General features: G+C 35.7%; 1 long non-coding RNA gene across 1 annotated transcript; it reads left to right on the top strand.

The window, feature by feature from the left end:
* Window positions 1-10,839: 10,839 nt before the first annotated feature.
* Window positions 10,840-12,633, top strand: LOC113277798. The gene is made up of 2 exons (XR_003325142.1): window positions 10,840-10,940; window positions 12,347-12,633. It is a non-coding gene; the product is annotated as an uncharacterized LOC113277798 (long non-coding RNA).
* Window positions 12,634-12,840: the final 207 nt, after the last annotated feature.

Genomic DNA, 12,840 nt, shown 5'->3' with positions numbered 1-12,840 from the left:
ATACAACTATTTTACAAAAATCAAAATCAGGAGAAGAATTATTGATCTATCTTGCGACGACGTCGCATGTATTGAGTGTTGTGTTATTGCGAGTAGATGCAGGAGTGGAGAAACCCATTTATTACATTAGCAAAACTTTTAATACTGCCGAGAAGAATTACCAAAAGATTGAGAAGTTAATCTTAGCATTAGTTTATGCATCATTTAAGCTCCGCATATACTTTCAAGCGCACAAGATAAAGGTATTAACAAAAGTACTGTAGTTGCAGGAAATCCTACACTACACCCCTCGTATGATTTTATTATTAATCAACTCATTTTAGGTTTAAACTCTTTATTTTATTGAATAATATTTTAATATTCTTACAAGAAAAGATAAAGAAATCAAGAATGATCTCTGTTCTAGACTTTCTCTCTCCTATTTACTTGTTTATTACCCAAAAAAGATCTCCTTTACAACTTGAATGACTATTTATAGGGAAATACATAGTGGATGACAGCTAATTCTGTCCTTTATTTTTTGGATATGGCTTGCGACATTCTCGCAACCTTACAAATGTTAATTTCGCAAGTTCTCTAATCTTCGCAGGACTATCACATCTTTCTCATGATCCTAGCTGACGTCGTTTGTTATATTCTTCCTGAAATTGTTCTGCGACAATATTGTGCTATGCCTTTGATAATTTCGCTGAGACATTATTGTTGCGAGATTCTGATCCTACATCTTGCCTCTTCTCATATGTTCTCTGCGAAGTAGAGAATGATGTGAGAAATGCCGCAGCTGTTTTCCTCTTCATATTCTGCATCTATCACACGTATTCTTTCCTCCATTTATTTCTCGACACGTCTTTTGTAACCGTTGCTTTTTAACCGCTTATATCTTTCCGTATTAATCATGTTTATTTTCTCGAGGAGAAATTCCCTCTATATATATTCATTCCCACTCTCTTTTTCTTTCTTTTTATTTTCTCTGCAACTTCATCGTTCTTCTGCAAATTCCATTATTACAATTTTTCTTCTTTCTTCTTCAATCTTTTAAGTTCTTCTTCATCTTCATACTAGATCTTCATAGTTCGTAATTTTCTTTGAGACAATCTCCCTGCTATTATTTTTCATGGATTCATCAAGGTTAGACTTCTCTTTTCTTCTTTATGAGTTTTGCCGAGATTAATATATTTGAAATTGATCTTGTTTATTGCCTTATTTGATGTTGTTTATGTGATTCCCATACTCTTGTTATTTCAGCAAAAGTGGCTCCAACACTAAATTTACAGTTCAGAACCCTAACATTCCCAAATCACAGCATAAGGTTGTCGCACATAAAAAGAAGTCTGCGAATGAGAAGGTAGTAAGAAACACTATGTTTTTCTAATAGCAATATTGTTGCCGCTGTTTCTTATCTGGATTGTAATTCGCAGGGTGATAAAGATCTTAATAAACCTCTCAAGAAATCTCGCCACCTTAAAATTGTTCCATCTTCTGTTCCCTTCCACCTACTCATTTCTTCCAAATCTCATGCGACGTCTTCGCAAGATAAACCTTTATCTCCAATTCGCGAAAATGCTGCCTCTGACTTCATTTCTTCTGCTGACCTTTCTATGATTGAAATTCTTCATCACTGATTCAATTGGTACTTTTGTTAATACCTTTATCTTGTGTGCTTGAAAGTATATGCGGAGTTTAAATGATGCATAAACTAATGCTAAGATTAACTTTTCAATCTTTGAGTAATTCTTCTCGGCAGTATTAAAAGTTTTGATAATGTAACAAATGGGTTTCTCCACTCCTGCGTCTACTCGCAATAACACATCACTTAATGCATGCGACGTTGTCGCAAGGTAGATCAATAATTCTTCTCCTGGTTCTGTTTTTTGTAAAATAGTTGTATTCATAAGATGTTCTTTTATTCCTTGAAAAGACTTTTCACATTCATCACTCCATTTAAATTTTGCACCCTTCTTGAGTATATCGAAAAAGTATTTGCATTTGTCTGATGATCGCGAAATGAATCTCCCCAGCGAAGCTAGAAGCCCATTCAACTTTTGTACATCTTTTATTGTTGCTGGTGTTGGCATGTCACGAACTGCTTGCACTTTTTATGGATCAACCTGTATTCCTTCCTTTGATACAATGTAGCCTAGAAATTTTCCCGATGCAACTCCAATAGTACACTTCTCAGGATTCAATTTAATGTTATACTGCCGCATTTGTTCAAAAATCTCCCTCAAATCTTGTACATGGTCTTTAGCTTCTTTACTCTTTACTAACATGTCATCCACGTATACTTCTAACGTGTTGTGTATCCATTTTGCGAACACCTTCTCTACCATTCTTTGGTATGTCACTCCCGCATTTCGCAAACCAAATGGAATTTTCGTGTAACAATACAAACCTCTAGGGGCAAAGAAAGCAATATGTTCTTGATCTTCTTCAGCGAGAGGGATTTGGTTATACCCTTTGTATCCATCTAAAGATGATACCCTTTCGTTTTCCGCTGTGGATTCTACCATTTGAGGAATATCTGGTAATGGAAAACTGTCTTTGGGGAAAGCTTTGTTTAAATCAGTGAAATCTATGCAAATCCTGATTCCTTTGTTTTTCTTTGGGACAATGACCATATTCGCTATCCATTCTGGGTATTTAGCTTCTCTTATGATTCCTGCATCAAGCATTTTCTGTAGTTCTTCTTCTATTTGGTAATGGTAAGTAGTTGCAATTTTTCTTATTCTCTGTTTAAGTGGTCTCATATTTTTGTTAATCTCCAACTTGTGGCATGCAATTGATGGATCTATTCCCGGTATCTCATCCATGCTTCCTGCGAAAACATATTTATATTCTCGCAACAAGTTAACAGTTCTTTCTTCTTCTTCCTTATCCATTTTGGTTCCAATTCTCAATATTAGAGGTTCCTCTATAGTCCCAACGTTTATTTGTTTTGTTGGTTCTGCGGCAGTGTAACTGGGTTTAGGTTCTCCCATTGGTGTTGGTTCTTTTATCGTTTTCATAGGCTCTTCTCCTTCTTCTGAAATTTCGCTGGGTATTCCTTTGCCTTTTTTTGCCCTTATCATATATACTCTAAATTCTTCTTCTTTCTTTGCTTCCTTTGCCAATTTTCTGCGAAATCGTTTCTTTTTTGCTTGTCCTTCATAATGCTTTACTTCAATCTGATGACATAATTTCGCATTGTCAACATCTCCTCTGATTTCACTTATTCCATTTGGAGTGGGGAATTTAATACATTGATGCAACGTTGATACCACAGCTTTTATCGCATATATCCATGATCTTCCTAATAACATATTATATGGTGATTCCATATCCACTACGCACAATGTTACATGTGTTTCGATTTCTCCAAGTGGAATTCGTACCACTATCTATCCTTTAGGTTTTGTTGTGGATTTTTCGAAGCCGTGAACAAAATATGTTGAACTGGACATTTCTTCATTTTTAAATCCCATTCCCGGAATGCGTGATAAAATATTATATTAACTGAACTTCCTGTATCAATTAAAGTTTTGTTCAACATACATTCTCCTTTTGATTTTATTGTTGTCTCATTCTCTTTTCGTGTAATAGGCACTGTGATGACCAACGGAGATGTGTGGTTCAAATTTTCTTTTGGTATTTCTTCCGCCATGAATGCAATTTTTTGTTTTTCCCAATCTTTCAAGGGTGATATTTTTTCTACCGTCATAACTTTCTTTCCTTCAAAATTTCGCTTATGTATTCTTCCTTTGATGTTTTTCATGAAATTCATTAATCATCGTTTTTGTTATCATATTACACTCCAATCTTTTGCCATTTTCATTAATTCTATTCATCTTTCTTCTAACTGATTCACTGATTTATTTAATCACTTTCTTGACTTGAATATTCTCAATCAACAATCTTCAACTTTCAATCTTCAATGTCCCTGTTTCTAGCGCCATTATGTAGTTGCAGGAAATCCTACACTACACCCCTCGTACGATTTTATTATTAATCAACTCATTTTAGGTTTAAACTATTTATTTTATTGAACAATCTTTGAATATTCTTACAAGAAAAGATAAAGAATCAAGAATGATCTCTGTTCTAGACTTTCTCTCTCATATTTACTTGTTTCTTACCCAAAAAAGATCTCCCTCATCTTTACAACTTGAATGACTATTTATAGGGAAATACATAGTGGATGACAGCTAATTCTGTCCTTTATTTTCGGACACGTCTTGCGACATTCCCGCAACCTTACAAATGTTAATTTCACAAGTTCTCTAATTTTCGCAGGACTATCACATCTTTCTCATGATCCTAGCTGACGTCGTTTGTTATATTCTTCCTGAAATTGTTCTGCGACGCTATTGTGTTGTGCCTTTGATAATTTCGTCGAGACATTATTGTTGCGAGATTCTGATCCTACAAGTACAAATTGAATCAGTGATGAAGAATTCTAAAAGATCAGGAAGAGTGGAGAGATAGAATGCACAAGTAGGCCACTTTGATATTAAATATGAAATTTTGTCTTCACCAAAATCACAAGTTGTTGCAGATTTCTTGGCAGAATTTCCTTTAGAAGAAGATGAAGCAGTAGAAGAAATGATGGATGTAGAAGAAGAGCATGGAGATCCAAAAGATTTATTAACAGAACCAAATAGATGGGAGATATTGGTAGATGTATCATCAAATGGAGAAGGAAATGGAGTTGGATTTGTTTTAATTTCGCCAGAAGGAATAAAGATGGCTTTTTCATTCAGATTGGAATTTGCATCCACTAATAATGAAACAGAATATGAAGCTACGATACATGCCATAAAATTCGCAATAGAAATGAAACTAGAAAATGCAAGGATCACTAGTGATTCGCAGCTAGTTATTCGCCAAATAAAGGGAGAGTATACTACAAATGAACCATCCTTGAAGAAATACAAGAAGCTGGTTGAAGAATTGTCAGCGAAAATCCCAAAAATAAAATGGAGACAGTTCAAGAAGACAAAGCTAGATAAGAAGATCAAGCTTCAATATTAATTTCAGTAGCAGGAGATAACAGAAATTCTACGCCAATATTCTCGCAAGCCTCTCCTTCATTTCGGTTTTGATCTTCGTCTTGACTAGCATCTTGATTATCGCCAGCAACTACTTCTTCAGGAGAAATTTCTTTCTCATTTTGATTAACACCAGCAGATGCTTCTTTAGAAGGAATCCCTTCTTCATCTTCCAAGAAATTATCCTCTGCACCGCTTTCGTAATCATAATCACTATCAGCAGGACGAGGAACTTCATCATCATCTACTTCTAAAGGATCAATTGATGTAGGAGGAAGAGATTTGGACAATAAAATGTCATTTACAAGGACTTCAGCCCGGAGATGAACTTGACGAAGAAGTGCTCTCTGATGATTCCTATCTTGAATATCCTTAAAATAAGCAAGATAATCAAGTCTTCTTTCTGCTCGGTCGCGAGAACCAGTAAGGGCAGAGACGAGCAATGCATTTTCTTTGCGAATTTCGGAATATTTAGCCTCCAAAACAGAAATGGAAGAGTGAAGATTCTTCTCAGACTCTGCGAAAGATAGAATACAAAATTTCATTAAAATGAAGAATTCATAAAGATATGACAAAGAAAAGATAATTAAGGCAGTCAAACTATTCTGACTATCTTCCTTTTGCGAAATAAGGTGTTGAGTCAAGGACATACAACTATTCTCCCAACAGTCCATTGCGTCATCAAATTTATCTCCAACTAAACCTTTAAGTCGAGACTGAAGATTTTTCTCTTTAGAAATAAGAAAGGCATTTTTCTTCGCAAGAGAAGAATAATATTCTTCTAATTTGGAATATTGTTCTTTAAGCTGATTCGCCTTTACACTTAAAGCTATTCTACCTTTAATGAGTGTATCTCTTTCAGCGATAGATGATTCTGTTACTTCTTTAAGTTCATTTCTCAAAGAGCGAAGAGGTTGCTCTTGGTCATCACATACTTTTTGAAGAATACTAAGTTGTTGTGAAGATATCGCCATCTTGTTTAAATAAGTTCTATTCTCTTGAGATAAGGTTTTATTCTCATCTGATAAAGTTTCCATCCCTAAATTAGCTTTAGTTAAAGAATAAGAAAGACGAGATACTTCATTACTTAATAAATCTTGTCTTTGAACTAATTGGGTATTTTCATTGGTAAGATTATTTATATGATCAAGAGAATATGAATAGAGGTTATCTAATTGGTTATATTGATCCATCAAGATTTCTTTATCAACACGGGCTTCTTCAACATCAGATTCAAATTGATATCTCTCCATTATTCGTTTCTGGTTTAAAGCTTAACATGCGAAAGAGGGATTTCAAGGATAATTAAATATGGGAAGGATAAAACCATTAAAAAGGAAAATTAAAAACACATATAAGAAAATCATACCTCTCAATTCATCATTCTTCTTGCGAAGATTGTCACGATCCAGCAAAACATTCTGAAGCTTCTGATTTTCGAGACGAAGAGCATTATATTCTTTTTCCAAAGCTGTCTGCGAAGCAGCTCTGCCAGAACCCAAATGCTTGCTCAGAATTTCGCAAACATTAGACTTGATAGGATCAATAGAAGACTTCTTAACATCATCCATAACTTCAGATAAAACTTTGAAGGCAATATCTATCCCTTCCACAGTTTCTTTCGAAATAGGAAGAGACTTAGGTAGAGAACTGGTAGAGATAGAAGGTTGAGAAACATTCTCAATGGGAAGAGAAGAGGTTTCATTCACAGAAGGATCAACAAGGGGGGTCTCAATCATTGAAAGGTCATCCGAAGAAATGAAGTCTGAGGCAGCTTTTTCGCGAATTGGAGATAAAGATTTATCTTGCAAAGATGTCGCAGGAGATTTAGAAGAGATGAGTAAGTGGAAGGGAACATAAGTTGGAACAGTTTTAAGGTTGCGAGATTTCTTGAGAGGTTTATTAACATCTTTATCACCCTGCGAATTACAACGCAGATAAGAAACAGAGGCAACAATATTGTTATTAGAAAAGGATAGTGTTTCTTACTACCTTCTCATTCGCAGACTTTCTTTTATGCGCAAAAACCTTATGCTGCGATTTGGGAATGTTAGGGTTCTGAACTGTAAATCTAGTGTTGGGGGCGCTTTTGCTGAAATAACAAGAGTATGGGAATCACATAAACAACATCAAATAAGACAATAAACAAGATCAATTTCAGCAAAACTCATAAAGAAGAAAAAAGAAAACTAACGTTGATGAATCCATGGAAAGTAATAGCAGGGAGATTATTTTGAAGAAAATTACGAACTATGAAGATCTGCAGAAGAAATAGAATGAAGATGAAGAAGAACTTAAAAATATTGAAGAAGAAAGAAGAAAAGTTGCAATAATGGAATTTACAGAAGAGCGATGAAGTTGTAGAGAAAATAAAAAGAAAGAAAAAGAGAGTGAGAAGGAATATATAGAGAGGGAATTTTTCCTCGAGAAAATAAACACGATTAATATGGAAAGATATAAGCGGTTAAAAAGCAACGGTTACAAAAGACGTGTCGAGAAATAGATGGAAGAAAGAATACGTGTGATAAATGCAGAATATGAAGAGGAGAACAACTACGGCATTTCTCACATCATTCTCTACTTCGCAGAAAAGATATGAGAAGAGGCAAGATGTAGGATCAGAATCTTGCAACGACAATATTTCAGCGAAATTATCAACAACACAATACAACAGCGTCGCAGAACAATTTCAGGAAGAATATAATAAATGACGTCATCTAAGATCACGAGAAAGATGTGATAGTCCTGCGAAAATTAGAGAGCTTGCGAAATTAATATTTGTAAGGTTGCGAGAATGTCGCAAATCATACCCAAAAATAAAGGACAGATTAGCTGTCATCCACTATGTATTTCCCAATAAATAGTCGTTCAAGTTGTAAAGAAAGGGAGAGATCTTTTTTGAGTAAGAAACAAGTAAATAGGAGAGAGAAAATCTAGATCAGAGATCATTCTTGATTTCTTTATCTTTTCCTGTAAGAATATTCAAAGATTGATCAATAAAATTAGAAGTGTTCACCTAAAAATGAGTTGATTAATAATGAAATCATATGAGGGGTGTAGTGTAGGATTTCCTGCAGCTACATTCTCCTCCCCAGAAGTAATGTAAAGGAAGAAGTGAAAAAGCGGGGGTCTAACAACACCACCCAATATTTCGCTTAGCAATCTGTATGGACTAACTCCGAAACACTTCCAGCGAGTCTTTAATCATACACAAGGAATAACTTGGACGGTACCAAAGACCAATGTCCAAGGATCAATCAATGACAATCAACAACCAAAGGTTGGATTATGCTAATTGATGATCTAACACAACCTGTATTATTTCAATTGTAAAGATAAAACAATATAATGCGGAAACTCAAATAACACAGACGCCAGAAATTTTGTTAACGAGGAAACCGCAAATGCAGAAAAACCCCGGGACCTAGTCCAGATTGAATACACACTGTATTAAGCCGCTACAGATACTATCCTACTCCAAGCTAACTTCTGACTAGACTGTAGTTGAACCACAATCAGTCTCCCACTGATCCAAGGTACAGTTGTACTCCCTACGCCTCTGATCCCAGCAGGATACTGCGCACTTGATTCCCTTAGCTGATCTCACCCACAACTAAGAGTTGCTACGACCCAAAATCGCAGGCTTTGACAATAAACAAATCTGTCTCACACAGACAAGTCTATCAAAGGATCAATCTGTCTCCCACAGAAAAACCGTAAAGTTTTTTTTCTGTCTTTTGATAATAATCAAGGTGAACAAGAACCAATTGATATTCCGGTCTTATATTCTCGAAGAACATCCTAGATTAATCAATCACCTCACAACAATCTTAATCGTATGGTAGCGAAACAAGATGTTGTGGAATCACAAACAATAAGACGAAGATGTTTGTGATTACTTTTTATATCTTTCCTATCGGAGATATCAAATCTCAAGCCAATCAATCTGATTGTACTCTTACAATAGAAGATGCAAGATCAGATCACACAACTACGATAAAAGTAGTATCGGTCTGGCTTCACAATCCAAATGAAGTCTTTAAGTCGTTAACCTGGTTTTAGAAGAAGAAAACCAAAGGTTAAAGGAGAACCGACTCTAGTACGCAAACTAGTATCACAGGTAAGGTGTGGGGATTAGTTTTGCACAATACTAGATGTCTCCTTTATATAGTCTTTCAAATCAGGGTTTTTCCTTGGTAACAAAGCAATCAATATTCACCGTTAGATGAAAATCTTATTTAGATTCAAGCTAATATTTCTCAACCGTTAGATCGAAAACTTAGCTTGTTATACACAAATGAACTGCACGCTTCTAGTTTTGTTAACCGTACCCAAACGTGTACATTGTTGGTTCAACAATAGTTAACCAAAAGGTTAGCCATATGAGCATTTCATATCAACCATGTTCTTCTTCACCATAACTAGTCCAAATGACTCAAATGAACTAGTTAGAGAGTTGTTCAATTGCAAGGAAATTTTATGTAACTACACAAGACACAATTGAAGCAAACATGATTTGATTCACTTGAATCGGTTCATGAACTTTTATAGCCACGGTTTGCAAACTGCATTCCTTAGTCTTTTTAAGTTTAAGTTCAGAAATCATCTTCGGATATATAACCTTATCAAGTTCGCAGAATAGGTTCGCGGACTTAAGACACCGGACAGAGTTTACAAACTCCAGCAGAAAATCTCGGCAAGAGACCTTCTGCCGGTTCGCGGACTGGTACTCAAGCAACTAGTTTGTCAACTCCAGCAGAATTTCTCGGGATGAGAAGTTCGGCAGTTCGCGGACTGAGTTCGCGGACTTGGCAACAAGCCATTCTTCCGGTTTCTCTTGATCAACAAAGTTTGCAAACTTTGGTTCAAGGAATAAGTCTTATACAAAACTGTGTTTCCACAACAATGCTTATGTCCACCATTGGTTATGTAATCTAAACTCTCATTCCAACCATTGAAACATTCTTAGAGGACGTTATATAGTTGTTACACCATTTCTCGTCAAAGCAATTTTCAAAGTGATTGAAACATATCATGACTTTCGTCAATAGGTAAAGATAGACGTGGTCGAAGCGAAAAGCTTACCAACACATATTTCGAGATATAGATAGGCGAGGTATACTCGGCTCGAAATACCAAATGTGTATAATCTAAGTCTATATATATAGCATACGACTTTTTGTCTCAAGAAGTAGGAGATATAGTAGATATACTTTTGAGTGACAGATAAGTTCAAGTCTTCACATACCTTTTTTTCGAGAAGTTCCACCGGTTCCTTGAGTAGTTCTTCTACTTGTATGATGAATCGCCATGAAGTCCTTGAGCTCAACTACACTTTCTATCCTAGTCCGGGACTTAGCTATAGTAGACTAGAAATCAAGACTTATAGTTTTGATCACTAACATTGACAAACATGCTTGAGATAGCAACACATGCGAGTTCGACCGAGCAATGCTCTAACAATCTCCCCCTTTGTCAATTTTAGTGACAATCTCCGGAAATACCGTTTGTCAAAGTGCAATGGAATCCACAAGATGAGCGAGAAGCTTCTTGGGAGCATGAGGATGTTATTCGTCGTTCTCACCCGCATCTTTTTAATAATGAGGTAAATCTGATTCCGAGGACTGAATCCTTTTCTAGTGGGGTAGACTGTAATATTCACCCATTTTTATCTAACTACAAATAAATAGTTTTAATGCTAAGGCGCCCCTTAGATAGTTAAAGGATTTATTTAGTTGTCCCTTAAGTAACTGATTAGGTTTTTGACCTTTTCTTTAACTTCCTGATCGTGGGTAAAGGGTGGAAAACATATCATTATAACTATAGAAAGGGAACAACAGGATTTAGGCGGCTCTAATATATAGAAAACCTAATAAAGATTTGGACAAAAGAAGGATTTCTTGGTGTCTGGTAGTGGTAAGGATTTTATTTGGCTTGTTCTAGATTTCTCCTTCTTAATTTTTTTTGTAACTATGTAATCATGTTGTAATTCCTTTTGTATTGAGGATTGGATACAGTGAAGTGATTGCTTCTTGAGAAGATTGGCTATTGTTGCTTGGATTTAAGGCAAGTTCACTTTGTTTCTGCATTAGGACAAATTTAGGGGTTTTAAACTTGACCTTATAATCTTGTAGAAACATAAGATTTGTGATACTTATACATTCCAATAGATCGTTGTTGTGCTACTCTAGAATTATTCGTGATTTTGGCATAGATTGTATCGGTTGTAGGTCACCATTTTATAATCCTAACTTGAGTCTAAATTTAATTTCAACCCATAAACCGTAGCGAATTAGGCTGGGAAAGACTGGATCATTAATGGCAGCTTAGTCGAATGATAAAAATTGTTAGGAAATTGTGTGGGGTATGTAAATTACTTCTCACAAATGTGTTGTGTGTGTTTATGTATGCATCCGTTAATAAAAGTATAGCTTGGCTCCAAGACGTATTTAGTAAAGAAGGAAATGTAACCATATGCCTGATTAGTCCGTAGTGGGAATATCCAGTATGTCTTCAGTGCTCCACGAAGGTGCTTATACATTTTTGAACTGGTGTTTAAGTGTGGCTGACAATTGCTGTGAATTAATAAGACTCTTTTATGCATTGGCTTGTTGTGTGCTTGCACGTGAGTGTGCAAATATCAAGATTAGATGTTAAGTTGTACATATACTTAGTATACTTAGTGGAGTTAACTTCCAGTAGGATAGGGACTGCATTTGGCGTACGTTTCTTAAGTTAGTGGAGTTGACTTCCAGTAAGATAGGGACTGCAATGGCGTACGTTTCCTAATCATTTGTTGATTATGAGGTAGTGTTCTTATATGGGTACATGTCGTGGTTCAGTTGATTATGTGGTCTCTGTATTATTTTAGCAGCACTGAAAATGAGTGCAGTTGTGTGTCACGGTGTAGGCAGTATCTTAGAGATGCCTTTTTGGTTACTTTCATGTTGTGTATTTGGAAGTAATATGGTAGGAATATGTTCCCTACAAATCTTTCGAAAGAGAAGTCAGATAATTCTTTGGAAGTGGTGTAATGACAGTAGTTCTCGATACCACTTGTTGGGTATGTTTTGTACACACGAATGGATCTGTTCCCTGCATTAATATTCGTGATGAGCGTAAGAAGGTTCTTTTAATACCTTAGATTTATTTGGTTAGTTTGTATCTTAGTGAGTTTAAATGGTTGATCGTCTAAATTTCTTAAATTATAGTTAGAGCTGCACCTGTTTAGATACACATTTTAACGAATTCTTAAATTTGTCGTGGTCGGGATCTATGGTGAACTTCCTTGGAGTTTAACTCCCGTTGATTATATTTTTCAGGTGTTGTTAGAGATCGTGAAGGAGTTTGATTGATTCTAGTTCCGGTGGATATTCTGAAGATATCTAACTGAGGGTAGACATCTACACTTCTTGTATTTATTTATTTTTTTTCGTTATGTAGTTGTGAGGCAGTGGGATACTTACTTTGGGTAGACTTCATTATTTTTTTCTTTTTCTTTGTTAGTTCGTTTTTAGAGGTGGATTATATTATTGAAGTCTAGTACACCGTTTCTATTCTTTAGACATCTTCATTATTTTTTGTCAAGAAATAAATTCCCTTTTGCATATACAATTGAAATGGAACTTTATTCCTAGTTTTCTGTGGTTATGTACCTTATTGCAGAATATTAACGACATACCTTCTACTTAACCATCGGTCGGGGCTATGTGGAAAGTAGGGTCGTTATAGTTGGTATCAGAGCCGACGATGGGTCTCCTGCCAAGGGTGGGAAGGTACGCTGGACGGGGTTGGTCCAGGTGCTTCTCATGAGGGG

Source organism: Papaver somniferum, chromosome 5 (genome assembly GCF_003573695.1).
Source record: "Papaver somniferum cultivar HN1 chromosome 5, ASM357369v1, whole genome shotgun sequence".
In the NCBI taxonomy this organism is placed as follows: Eukaryota; Viridiplantae; Streptophyta; class Magnoliopsida; order Ranunculales; family Papaveraceae; genus Papaver; species Papaver somniferum.
Note: the sequence above shows the minus strand (reverse complement) of the source record. Positions and strands in the feature narration are given on the sequence as shown.